Source organism: Leiobunum rupestre, chromosome 7 (assembly GCF_980474605.1).
Source record: "Leiobunum rupestre chromosome 7, qqLeiRupe1.1.hap1, whole genome shotgun sequence".
NCBI lineage: Eukaryota > Metazoa > Arthropoda > Arachnida > Opiliones > Sclerosomatidae > Leiobunum > Leiobunum rupestre.
Window position 1 is genome coordinate 24,920,330 of NC_143390.1, and position 14,052 is coordinate 24,934,381.

The 14,052-nt window shown below is 38.8% G+C and overlaps 1 protein-coding gene across 5 annotated transcripts in view; it reads left to right on the forward strand.

The window, feature by feature from the left end:
* The window catches only part of LOC149935333 (heparan sulfate glucosamine 3-O-sulfotransferase 5-like), a 30,702-nt gene that overhangs the window by 447 nt on the left and 16,203 nt on the right, over nt 1-14,052 (forward strand). The window contains exons 1-2 of one of the 5 annotated variants that reach the window (XM_090153321.1): nt 1-175; nt 251-530. The gene's annotated coding sequence lies outside the window, so the exon portion shown is untranslated. Of the gene's footprint in view, nt 176-250; nt 531-10,207; nt 10,314-14,052 lie in introns of those variants that run through there. The other 4 variants (XM_090153322.1, XM_090153319.1, XM_090153320.1 and 1 more) reach the window with 4 other exon arrangements.

Consider the following 14,052-nt stretch of genomic DNA (forward strand, 5'->3'; position numbering starts at 1 on the left):
ACATTCGGATATTCTAGAAATCTTTATCGTGATTCTTACGTACGTCGATGTTTAAAATTATTGTATCTTCAAAATTCTTCTTGAAACTCTTAAAAAGTCAGCGAATAATTTGAATTTAAAAGTTAAATCAGATCCAAGTTTTTTAGAGAGTAAACTGAGTTATTTTTCAAAAGTGGTAATAATAAGAATTATCATTATTTCATTATATTCCTAATTAACTAATTAAATTAATTATAAAATTTCCGAATAGTAGAAAGCGACATCTCACGGAAAAGAGCGTCAAAAGATGAAGCAACGAAGAATCCGGAAGGGTTAAAAGGCAGCAGGCAGAGTCCGGAAATGCGCGACGGTCGCGGTCGGGTCCGCGTGCCAGCAGCAGGGGTCTCGACCGGCAGATCGGCCGCCCGAAGATGAACCGCGGCTCTGCAGCTTCCCCGCATCTCTTCCTGCGACCGAGGAAAAGACGACGCAAAGACTAACACTAAAAAGATGACCACCTTCTCCCCGCTTCCACTTCCGCTTCTTACTACGTAAGATTCTTTTCTCTTATATTAGCCTATCTATACGGTTTATCAGCCCGCCGACTGCCCAGCCTCTTCTCGTTCCCCGCGAGCCTATACTCTCGCGCGCCAGGGTTGCCATGGAACTCTTCAAATCTTGTTTATACCACCTGGTTTAATTCGACTTAAAAATTTAATTTTCTTTAAATAATTATTTTTGAAAACCTTCAAATTTAAAAACAAAAGTAGTTTCCATCTCCTTACGCTTTATGTTGAGAAATTTGAGCCCTTGAATTTCACAACCAAGCCAGTTACCAAAATTCTGTCTAAATTATTTAAAAGCTAGAGTTGCAATTTTTTTAAACTAAGGTAACGATAATTTAAAAAAAAATTGTGTTTTAGCTTGAGGCGTATTTTTCCACGTGGGCAGGTGGGAAAAATTCCACGGGGCCGCGATCAAATTTTGGAGCACGGTCGCTTTATATAAGGGTGGGGTGCTAGTGGTTCGGAATACACGGGCGAATCTATGTGTGGTAGGGGTTGAGTTGGAGCTACCGAAATTTTAATGACCTTTTCGGAGTTCACATTCACCTCCCCCTTCGGCGAAAAGTGGGTCCACGATGGTACCATGTCCACCTGACCTCTGGTCATGGTCATCTAACCTTACTGTTCGGGCTACGATGTTCGAAAAAATTGCCAAAATTCTGTCTTTATAGACTCATATTTTATGTTAAATACATGGGTCATTTATTTCAATAGACGTAGCAACTTTGATCATATTTTGCGACTAGCATCATAGACATATGAATGACCCGCATTCCAACTTGCCAGTGAAACTGTAAATAGCAACAAAGAATTGTTTTGATCCACCATTCAGGGTTGTAGACCTATATAATATCGAATTAGCTTTTTCAGTTTACACAGAGCCACGTAGTGGCCAGCGCCAGAAGCTCATAAACGACTGTATTCTTTTATACAGGGTGTTTCAAAAGGTTATGCAAAAATGTGAAGGAGTAGTAGGGGGTGAGTTGAGAAGTATGCCTGTTCTTTCCCCATTTTCCTACGATAAGTGAAAAGAGCGCCAGAGAGCTTCGAAGTGTGGCCTACTAGCCCCTGGAAGTAGGCTGAAACCAGCGCAAAACAAAGCAGCAGGGACTTTAAATACTGTTTAAGTTACCTTTTTACGCTGGTTTCCTCGATTTGTTTACAAAGTCCTTTTTTACCTATCACACGAACCCAAACCTTAATGCTCGCGTTTCCCCGCTGCTTGGTTTTGCGCTTGTGGAGAGAACTTACAAACACAACGCTGAAGAAGTTGTTCCGAGCAGATGCGCTTGGATTCTATAATACCAAATCGTCTACTTAGCACACAAAAATTGAGCAGTTTTTGAGCAAACTGAAGAAAGTAAGTCCAGACAGGCAGAAAACTTTCAGAGAGACACAACCTCGAAGCGGTGGTTCCCAGGTTTTCAAGCAGTAACCCAAACTAGTATCTGTCTTGAGCGCCAACTGCAACCACTCTGCAAAACAATAATAATTTTCGATAGACATGTTAAATATACCTATGAGTTCAGGCCATTCGGGTTTTGAGGAAAAATCCGTTTTAAACCACACAAGTTCAGTTTAATACAATTAAATCCACTCATTGTAAAAAAAAGTGTCACTTGTTTCGGACCAACAACGACGAATTTATTAAAACATTGCGCTTAAGTATTGTATCTAAATTTAGAATAGATGAAAGTTCTTCCGTCGAGTTAAGAGAATATGATTAAAGGGGCTAATTAGCCTAATTTTTAGCACGTACATTTGGTCTGTTTATTACGATTAACAATAGTTTATTTTAAACAACCAAGTACCGATACTGTTAATTTACATTAATTACATCTGAAAAATAAATAATTAAGCGTGTATTATTTCCTAATATTTTAAAAGATCTTGTTTATTTCACAGAATTTCAGATAAAAGCAGAGTCTAGTGATAATTTTTTTAGCACCCTTTTTAACCGACTAGACTAAGAAATCGGAAATTGAAAACAAAACTCAGTTTAAAAATAGGAATTTCACACGTCAGCTGAAACGAAAAAATAGCGTATTCATTTCGTAAATATGAGAAAAACAGTTTTAAGTATTAAAGAATAGCCGATAGGAAAACTAAAAACATCAATTCCCTTTAAAGTATTTAGCAATATTCTTTCCTTACACGAAGACAGAGAGAGAGGCGGATAAACAAGCTAAAAATGTCCGCCGTAAAACTCGGCCCGTAATGGGCAAAAAAATGGCCAAACGATCCGGGCTATTTTTCAGACGCGGATTACGGAGTCCGAAACAAATAGGAGAACTTTCGCGCTTCATTCGCAAGTTAGATTAGCGGCGTCTATTAGCTCATTAAGGGCGGGCATTAACGAAGCAACAGTTCCGGGGACGGTCAACTTAAGTAGAAAGCGTAGGTAGGAGGCGAACCCCGGCTTTCGTCCCGCAGTCCGCGTCGGCGAAATTTGTCGAGTGAAAGAGTAACGCGAGAATAGAGAAATTTCGGTTCGATTTATCCTGGGAGAACGGGCAGGTGCTCTCGATGTGTTTTTTCTTTTCTTGGCAAAAATTACACTCTAGTCCCGGTACCTTTTATCCCGTAATACTAGGGCTTAGCCCGCGTTTAGTCGACGTCCGAATCAGCCAGGATAATGCGCAGACTTTACGTCTATTTACGGCCTAAAAGTGGAGTGCCAAGTGACGGGTTCCCGTCTCATACTCGGAGCTGGTATTACGCTATTTATAAGCTTCGGGATTTGCGAAAGACGGGGACCACGTGACGTGGGTGTGCCTCGCGACCCAACTTGTCAATTTTGGCGATAAAAAAAACCGCTGTCCTCGGAGTCTTTGGTCGTCTTTTCGCAGTTTTACAGTTATCTTACGTACGTATAAGGCCCTCGGTCGGACGTCGTGGCATCGATGGAATTGCGCTTCCCCCCGCCCGTTTCGAACTATTCTGGTTCGGCGACCAGTCTCGCTCTACGATAGTTGGCCAGTCGTCAGTCATCGAGGGAATGGCCGGTCGGAACGGCGACAGGATGGACAGACGAGAAGGCCGTTGTCGCGAGGTCCCCGTCGCGATTTATAAACGCTGATACGGACGAAATTATTTGCAAGGTAATGGAATTTTATACCAACCTAACTTCCTTATAGATTATTTTTTTTATTTAAAGTCGATTACGTGGGTTTGGTCGGGTGTCGCGATTTGTTTTTGTTACGGTCGGAAAGCCTTCAAAACGTGTATATGGAAAATAGGAAATTTTCAGTCGATTTATATTATTATGTAGGAATATTTTTTGGGAGAAGTAAACCAAAATATAAGGGAATTTCTGTTCAAATCAAAGTAAAAATATAAGTTTTAAATATTTCAATTTAATATTTAATATCAAAGTTAAAACCTTAATGGAATTTAGCTTCGTAATTATCCGAAGGAACGCTTTTAATAGGGTTAAATTTATTTTTGAGTTGAAAGCAATTTCTAAATTCCCTAATAAGGAAATAGTCAAGTTATAGGACGATGTAGGAAGACAACTGAAAAATTATAAAATATATTTTCCTTCGGAATTTAAGGGTTTTTTAATAGCAATTAGATAAATTTAATAAACCACGCTTAAGGGCACTAACCCGAAATCTACGTTGTATAAAAATTAAATTTCATTTAGACCCTTTCGACAATGATGTTACTCGAATTTTACAGCATTCAATAAAACTATTCGAACAAACCGGGAAATACTTTAGCCGTAATTGAAAATTTTGTAACGAAATCTAAAATTGAATCAGCCATATACGTAGATTACATTTCCTTACCAAATAAATATTCTCCCCTTTATAAAATTTATCGCGTTAAATTTCGAGTAAATTTATATTTACGCAGCCAACCGAAATATGCAAAATAGCTTTGTAGAGAAAATTAAGTTTCGCCCACGATGCCTGTATCAAAACAGACTTTAGATTATGAGAAAAAGCGCGTAAAAATGGGAAAAGCTATAACATAATCCCGTGTTTTTTCCGTTGTAAGAGGCCTTGCCACGTGTATCACGTCTTGGTGTAAAAAAAAAACGAGGATAGTTTATCACAGATAAGCAAAATGAGAACGAATGTCAAAAAATGCTGCTAACATTTTTTGACAGCGCGCCGTCCTACATTTACCCGCTTCAATAGACAACCGGAGGCTAACTAATCCCTTTTATTCGGGGAAAATACAATCAATTTGAACATCGCGGTCGCCCTGTAAACCTCGAAACGGCGTTTCGAAATACGACGCTTCTTAAGATGCGCCGTTCAAAATTCTCTACCTTTTTTAAAGAAGTACTATAAGAACTACTAAACCATAGCACGTCGAATTATCAAAGTTGTCCGACCACTGACCCTTGGCCTAATTCTCTTTCTCGTTGTCCTACGCTTAAATTGTTTATTTATTGTTTTATGGCTAGATTAATAATTTGTTCTAGAAACGAGAATTTTTAAATATTTTCCAATTTCAATTTTTATGAAAAATTAAGGATTAATAAAGTAGGTTTTTGAATAAATAAATAAATAAAGTAGTATTTAAGACTACTTTTTGAACTACTAGACCCCCCTTGCGCGACCCATTTCTCACTTTCACGCGTGAAATTTGGTTGATTGTAATCCGATCCAATCAAGGCATGACGATATAGACAAAACTAGTCGGGGTTCAGTCTGCTTAGCTAATTTCATTTGAACAAACACGTTTGACGTGACAAGGCCGTGGCTATCAGGTTACTCAATTAACAAAAGCGCCGCCATTTCCAAAAATTTACATTAAATCTAATCTCGAAACGTGGGACGGAAATTTTATAGCGAGCATTAGCAATTTTAATTTTAGTTCGGGCTTTTCCGGATTGATTATTGAACGTTATCAATTTCGAGTTGAATTTTGCTATAGACTTTTCAAATAAAATAAATCCATGATTTGACAAACACTATACAAACTGGTTTGTTCAGTTATCAATTCGGATGGCAACTACTATCCTAAAAAGAGAATGGCGCTACAGCGAAGAACTTATTAACGTTACTAAGAACGTACGAGTGGAAGTAACTAGACTTCTGGGACTTTTTTTTAAATATTGTTTATTGATATACAGGGTTGTTCAAAATGCTTTATTTTTTCAAAATGCAAAATACTTTCTCAATAACTCAAAATGCAAAATGTAAAATGCAAAATACTTTCTCCAAAACTCAAATACAAAATGCATTTTGAAAATTGGTGTTTCTAACTGTAAAATAGTTTTTGCAGCTTAAAATAAAAATTCAAAATCCGTTTTTAAAATGCACAGTTAGTTTTTAATTATTAATAATTAATTACTAGTGTTGTAAGTTGGAAAATTTCCCTCTCGGAAAATTTTCCGGAAAATTTTCTGGAAATTTTTCCGCATTTTATTTTTCCGGAAAATTAACAACCCTATTAATAATTACTATTATTATATATGAATTAATAATAATTATTAATTAGTAATTAATAATAATTACGTATAAATTTCAAACCGTACTCGCAGCCAGCGTAGGAAATAAAGTGGTGGCACTCAGACTTGTAATTAGCGGCAGTCCACGCGTCAAAATCCCTGAAAAAAATCACAGGACTAATAAAAAAAGTCTTTAGAAGGGGGTAAGGAGTCCACGGGACTCCCTCAAATTATATCGTTAGAGGGAAAATTTCTAGAATTAAATAAAAAGTTGAATTACTTTTCTCTTTGAGATACCTGTATAGTGTATACTGACCGCCACTATTTCAGCTCTCCGAATATTAGTCGGACTTAGAGATACGAATCGGTAATTTACCCTGGTAATTTACGAGGTAAATTACCCTGGTAACAGTAATTTACAATTTCCTCAGGTAAATTACGAAAATGGTAATTACCAGGATAATTTACTGTGGTAAATTACCATGGTAATTTACCATCGTATTCGTGTTTCACTGTTTCTCAATTTTCTTTGATCTTTCTGGCTAAAATGTACCTAAAATACGTCGCACAAGATTACAAAACTCAAAACCTAACGTTATTCGCATTTCACTCCAGCAAACACTAGATCATAGGCGTAAACCGCGTAACGCACTAACTCGAAGAGCTAGGCACCGCTGCGCCACCTAGATTCGTTTTGGTGGCGAATTTCCAAGGAGTCGAAGGCCGTGTTAGAATAGTTTGATACGTTTAATAGGAAGAATACTTATGTCTAGCCCTGTTTTTACCGGTTCAATTAACTATCGATGAATCTGACGAGGATGAAAACGATAGTGAGTACCCCGAGGAATATGATGATACTGATCATGCATCTCAAAATGAAGATAATTGAACATTTTTGGGCATTTATAACCTATTGTGGTAATTTATAAAATGTATAATACCCAATAGAAGTGTTTTTTCTTCGTATTCCTTGTTTTAATCGTAAAAAAAAAACCTTTTTTTTTAAAAAGAAAATTACGGTAATTTACCGCAACACTGTAAATTACGCGGTAAATTACCGCGTAATTTATTGATTTCCTAAATTACGGTAATATAAGAACTCTAGTCGGACTCCCCACGGAGCTAGAGCTCCCCTATCTACTTATCTGTGAGGCCTATAGAATTTGACAATGACCAATGAAAAATTTGGTAAACTTGGGCCTACCACGGAAAAACCTCTTTTAACTTAAACAGGTGTGGTCCGTGTGGGGAATAATTTCGATACTAAGACTAACGAAGTATGGAAATTATTAGTCCATAATAAATATTCTTGTTCTGTATTCCATTAGGCACAGTAATTGTAACAGTGCCATTGAAGACCAAAATTTTGCTTTATTAAAATGAATAAAGGTAGAAAGAAATTTAGAATGAAGACTTTAATCAGGGTTGGCAAAAAACCGGCTTTTTTAAAAATTGAAAAATCCAGTATGGTTAAATCTGGCTGTAACCGGTTGTTTAAACCGGTTACAGCCATTAATAAAAAAAGATCAAATTGCTTATATCAAGCCCTCATTGCTCAAATTTCCCGATTTAAAAATTACGTTTTTGCGCGTGACAGTACCTTTACATTGTGAGGTATAGCAGACTTATTTACCCGCTTTTATACCCTAACATGGCAGCGTATTTTCACGCTCAAAATTAATTTTAAGATACCCTAATTGCTTATATGTTAGCTCTCATTACTCGCGACAAAAAGTGAAAGTTAAGTCTTGTCAATGTTCCTAATTAATTTCTAAATTTTTTTTTATAAAAAAATGGTTTTAACCATGGATTTATTTGGTGGTTAAATCCGGCTTAAACCAGGGTGTTTAATCCAGTCTGGCTGGCTCTTGCCCACCCTGACTTTAATGGTTAAATTAATTGTGATAATATTTACGAGCATTTTAATTTACCCGATCACGATTATATATGAAAACATGTAAACTTTGATGCTGTAGTTCGATTACTTTTATAATTATCATAAAAATTTTATAGGCTTTGCCTGGTTAGGTGCCATTTATTTTCGAATATAAAATGGAGTAATAAAGAGAGATTAAAGAACATATAAATTTAAACGAGGGGGGGGGCGAATAAAGAGGGATGAGTCCTGGACTCGTCGAAAAAATAGATCGGCGGAGGGGTCCGGGTCCAGTGGACTCTCTTAAAAATATACACTATTTACAAACTGTACGAATGTTCGTCTGCTTCTGAGTAAGTGAGTAATCTATGATTTCTTGGGAGTAAATAGCAGACGAACTTTCTCTACAAGCAGAGTAAAAAAAAAAATGAAAAAGCATTTTGAAAATGTTTTTTCCACATATCAAACCCACAAAATTTAAAATGTAAAACGCAAAATAGTTTCCTAGAAACTCAAAATGTAAAATGCAAAATACTTTTTCTAACTCAAAATGCATTTTGAAAAACCCAATTTAGAATCTACTATTTTCCTAATTAACATAATCTTAAAAATCGCTTTAATTTACGTTGCAAGAATTTAAATCGAACTTTTACGTTACGTTCATCGATAAATAACAACGTTCTTACGATCGATACGAGATGGCGCTGTATATTTGAGAAAATGAAGGGGTTCCGTTTTGAGGGAGGAGCTTGGGTAGTAGATCGTGTCAGCGGACCTGACCTGATGACTCCTAAGTTATCACTAACTAAAATATGTTTTTAATAGAACCTATGATTTTTGCGGCCGCTAACGATTAAATGATTTGTAAGTCGGCCCAGGGTTGGAAAATAGCCGGCTTTTTTTGAAAAAATCCAGACCAGTGGTTTTAATTGGCTATAACGGTTTTTTTGGTTATAACCGGCTAAAATATAAACAGTATCTTTTACTTATGTAAGTAGAAATTGTCTGCAGTTATTGTCGTAAATAAGAACCTAAACAAATAAAGCGAAATAACGATATAAAATAACTGAATTCTTTTGATTTCCTCGGCAGCGGACTTTGGAACTTTAAACCTACCGAAAAACTGGTAAAAGTAAACCGGTTTCTAAATATGAAACAAAAAATAAACTAAATTTCTAAATAAAAACTATTAATTTACTAAAATATTCATATTGTAATTTTTTTTTTAAAAAGCCAAAAACTTCTGAATTTTTTCAAGTGGCTATAACCGGATTTAACCAGGTGGCTATAGCCGGTATGGCTGGTTCTATGCCTGTAAATCGCGCTCATTTCGGTATTAAAATAGTCATTTCGTTACTTACATTCCGCACACGTAAAGTGAAAAATTGCGTTGAACGATCGAAAAACATCAAACTTCCGCTTCCGTATAAATCAGGGTTGCACCTTCGTGGTGCTCGACGCTCGTCCCAAATTTTTACATCGAAAAGCCCAACGCGACTTGAATAGATAATTTGTTGACACCGCGGACCGCTGTATTTAGACTTCCATAAAGATCCAATTCACGACGTAATAACTATACCTTCGGTTAATGGAAACCACCAACAACCGAATCGAAAGTTGCGCCATTCGAACCTTTTCAAAAAATATATAATCATAAAAAAAATGACCGTAATCTCCATAATAAAACAACGTTTAAACACAGTCACGCTAGACCGTAAAAACCCAGTATGAGTTTCAGTTTCGAGCGATAACGGAGGAAAAAACTCACCGCGAAAATAGTTTAAAACAGTTTAACCGTAACTTTTGACTATGGTTAGCGCCAAGTACGAATAGGTTGTGATATGCTAATCTTAATTGATCGGTTGAAATATGACCGACGAAAGCGGGTTCGTCCCCGCCGAGTAAATAAAACTATTTGAAAAATAATTCCAAAATATATCGGATGTTTTATATACGCCATGACCATCCGTATAAAGTATACGGTAAGTGGTCATCCGATACGGTTGGGAAAGGAATTGTAAGCGGAATCGATTGTGGAAAGCGCCGTACATTGACGTACGGAAACAAAGTATAGCTTTTGTTTATTAATGACTGCTGAGATTGAACTCTCCCTCCTCCCACCGGTGTCGCTCAAAGACGAAAACAGAGAGCCGCCAAAAAAGAGTACACTTCTTTCGAGAGGCACCCTGGAAGCGCGTCCCAATGATGGCGGCCTATAAACAAAGAGGAAGAGCGCGAGATATGGCGCTAAAGTAACGAGTATTACTAATCGTTTTCAGTCTAGAAATGCGAAAAGCCGGCGGCGTACGCTGCCGGGGGAAGTTAGCGCCACTCGATCAGATATTGAGAGTTCGCCAATACGAGAGAACCATTTTAAAACACGCGGTCGTGATTAGCGGGGCTTTACGGACGCCGTTTCAAAATTAGCTTTGATCACCTTGACGAATCCGTTCATTCGAATCGTCAGCAAAAATTCCCATTCACGGTACGTATGTTTTATTTTTATTATTTGCATTATTTTAACGAACAAGCTTTTTATATTGAATATAAATTAATTATATTAAATTGAAAAGTTTCTATTTATTAATTAATGTCGTGATAATTGGAAACGCTGTACAAATAAATTAATAACAGAATTTTAATTTTATTGAATATTAAAGTGAGTTCGAATGTAAGTAACGCAACGTCGTAATTACGATTTTTAAAACCTATAATTCCATTCGAACTTGTTATTTTGGACGTTTTAAAATTAAAAAAATTCTGCTGATAGAGAATATACGCGCAAATCACGAAATTAATGGATTTATATTTCCTTTAACGCGGATAACTCTCCGTAGAAACACGCTGTTATTGTAAAATTTATGGCCAAAAGAAAGGTCTTCGAAACAAAACCGGAATTTAGGTAGAAATACCTATACGTCCTAGATATAAAAGCCTGCCGCCGAGACCTTGAAAAAAAGTTCGTTTATTCCATAGACTAGATCAGAAACTTGAGGCTAAAAGAAAATGGGGAGGGGCCATTTTAATCGAATATCCACTCCCCTCCCTCCCTCCTCTGTGGCGCGAGTAAGCACCGAAAGAAAACGCCATGGCGGGAATAACTCAGCAACCAAGTTCATAATTCAATCACTATGAACCGCGCTTGATGTAATACACACACTACAAACTTCCGCAATAAAAAAAATAGCATCGGGATATTTTCTAATAAATTTAAGTGCACTATTTTTCGCGGGGCCCGAAAATCCCGGGCTTCGTACTGACATTGTTTCTATCAAATGGTCGCGTATCCGCCTCATTGGAAAACGCTCTCCTCAAATTTATAGAGACGTTTTGTCGTTGCGAGGAGAATGGAGATGGCGCTGTGGCGGGATCACGCTGATGGACGTAATATCGCCTTCATACAGCGCCGATATACTACATAGAGACACCAAACAGCGACGACTAGCGGTTAGCTAAGTAAAACGCAACCCGCCGCGTACGCTCCCGGAATCCAAGCTTCCTAATGCGCTATACATAAAACTATCGCGTTTGAAACCCCGAACTCAGTCGACAGCGTTACTAAAGGCATACAATGGGTGAAGTCGGCGAGGGTTCCATTAGTAGTAGTAGTAGAAGTAGAAGTAGTATGGAAAAAAGAAAGTTCCCGAGCAGTTTTGAAATTGGATTTTAATTTGATTACGGGTTTCGGCAGTAACGTGGCTCGTCGGCAACCACTCCGAAACTATTAAGTCGCTCTTGACGTACGGAACGCGGATTACCTGGTTTTGGGGCAGCTGGGCCCGTTCTATCTCGCAGCGACGCGCAAATTTTATTACTGCCGTGGTCGGGGAGAAAAAGGGAAAACGAGAGAATCGAACGATAATCAATATGGACTAAAAACATCCGAGAATACCGCGGGAGGGGACCCACTTTTATCCGCGCCGAGCGTCAGAATGGAAACACACGTCTCGGATTCCATTATCCGAGCGCGTTTTCCACATTTGCCGATCGCGACGAAAACGTCGCTTTCGCCGCGAACACTCGCGCTCATCCTTCGTTAAGTTCGCCGCGATGAAAATCATGGATTATGCATAGGACACTCACTGGGCGTCGCTCCTATCACGTCACCCGATAGCCTCTTCTAATGATGACGTAATCGTGTGGCTCACTCCCCCGCACCCTTTGCCATCCCCGCGGCTACGAATTTAACGTTTAAGACAAGTGGAGAACACGCGTACATATATATAGGTGTGTGTGTGTGTACATATAGATGGCGCTATACAACATGGTAAATGTAGAGCCCATTTAAGCTTAGATATAGATTATGTCTGGAGGGTAGACTCCAACGTTCTCACTAACCAAAATAAGTTCTTGGTGACGCACGTTTCTTGACGTTGGTTTACGCAACTCGGGTTTAAGAAAGGAATACTTATAACCCAAACCATAAGTGTATAATATTGTTACATAAGTGGGACACTTCCTATTCTTCAAAATTTAAAATTCCCTGACTTCCTGATTTCTAGACCCATATTCAAATTCCTCGACTTTTCCAGGAATTCCAGGTACCGTGGCAACCCTGATAAAATAGGGAGTTCACGTGTAAATGTTTTTTCTACGTCATTAGCTATAGCATAAGTGTATAATATAGTTACATAAGTGTGACACCTCCTATTCTTCCCATGTAAAAGTTTTATTTATAGCTATTCGCGAGACAGACTGCAATATGGGCTTCGTCGCCGTTTTGCGTCAGCTCGCTAACGCGTCACAAGTAGCCTTTTACAGCGCCTCGCTAGGGGGAGATTTTCTTCTGGTGATGACGTCACTCCGTTACTAGCTCTCAGTAAAGTGACAAACTTATGGAACAATATGATAGACTTATGCCCAAACGCGTCATTTTTAACCCGATAGCGTAATATATTATACGAGCAACTAATCCAAAGTCTTAACTAATAGATACGGCGAGACGAGAGCCAAAAGAACGCCGGTAGGCCTTAGATCTCACTTTGGACAAATGTTCGCCAGGGAGCGTTTAAGTTGGCCGCCGTATTCCCCGCCCCCCCTCTCGCCGTCACTCAGCTCGACGACACGGCCTCTTCAAATATTCAGCAGCCCAGGGATATTCAAGAGCCATCAAACATTAATAAACGGAGCCCGGCTCACTTCGCCCGCGAAACCTTTTCCCCTTTTTCCTGTCGTTCTGTTTTTTGCGTCCTCTCTTTTTTGGTGGCTCGCGCGAGAAAAAGAATTCCATGTCGTCGGCCATTAGTCCGCGCGGAAAGGACTCGTTTAATTCGAGGAACCCCGCTTAAGACGGAACTGTCCATCGCCGCGTTCCCAACTCTTCACCCGCTAATGATCGGGATCGGACATATACATCCAATGGATCGAACACTGTTAATAACTTAATATTGAACCGGGTTAAGATATCTTTACGTATACCTAAAATGCTGACGAGTAGAAATGCGTAATATCAGTGGCGGCGCCAGGAATTTTCGCGAGGGTAGGCAAACCAAATAAATGGGCCCCCGACCCGGAACCCCCCTTTTATCAACGAAATCCTTCAATAAAATAAAGAAGTGATGTACATGACGAACAAAAAAGTTCTAACAACAGTAAAACGAGTCCAAATATAACAGAACTGGTTTTATTTACTAGGAGATACCTCAAAAATGTCTAAATACATTATCGACATTTGTTTCATTGTTATTTATAAATAATTTTATCTCTTGGGACAATTTTGAGACCATTTCTAGATCAATTTGGGGCCCCTTATAGGGTGATTTTGGGGCCCTTTCGAAATTTTAAGGTAGGCAGTGGCCTACCTGGCCTACCCCCTAGCGCCGCCACTGCGTAATATACAGGGTTCGTACGGAAATATCCTGGATATCCTGGATAAGTTAGGGCTTTTCAAATTGGGGGAAAAAGTCAGGGATAAGTCATCAGTGGCGTAGCTAGCATGGGGTGACCCCCGGGACGGATATCATAGCATGGGGTAACACCCGGAACGGATATCATAGCATAGGGTAACACCCTGGACGGATATCATAGCATGGGGTGACACCCGGGGCGGATATCATAGCATGGGGTAACACCCGGGGCGGATATATCATAGCATGGGGTAACACCCGGGGCGGATATATCATATCATGGGGTAACACCCGGGGCGGATATATCATAGCATGGGGTAACACCCGGGGCGGATATCATAGCATGGGGTGACACCAGGGGCGGATATCATAGCATGG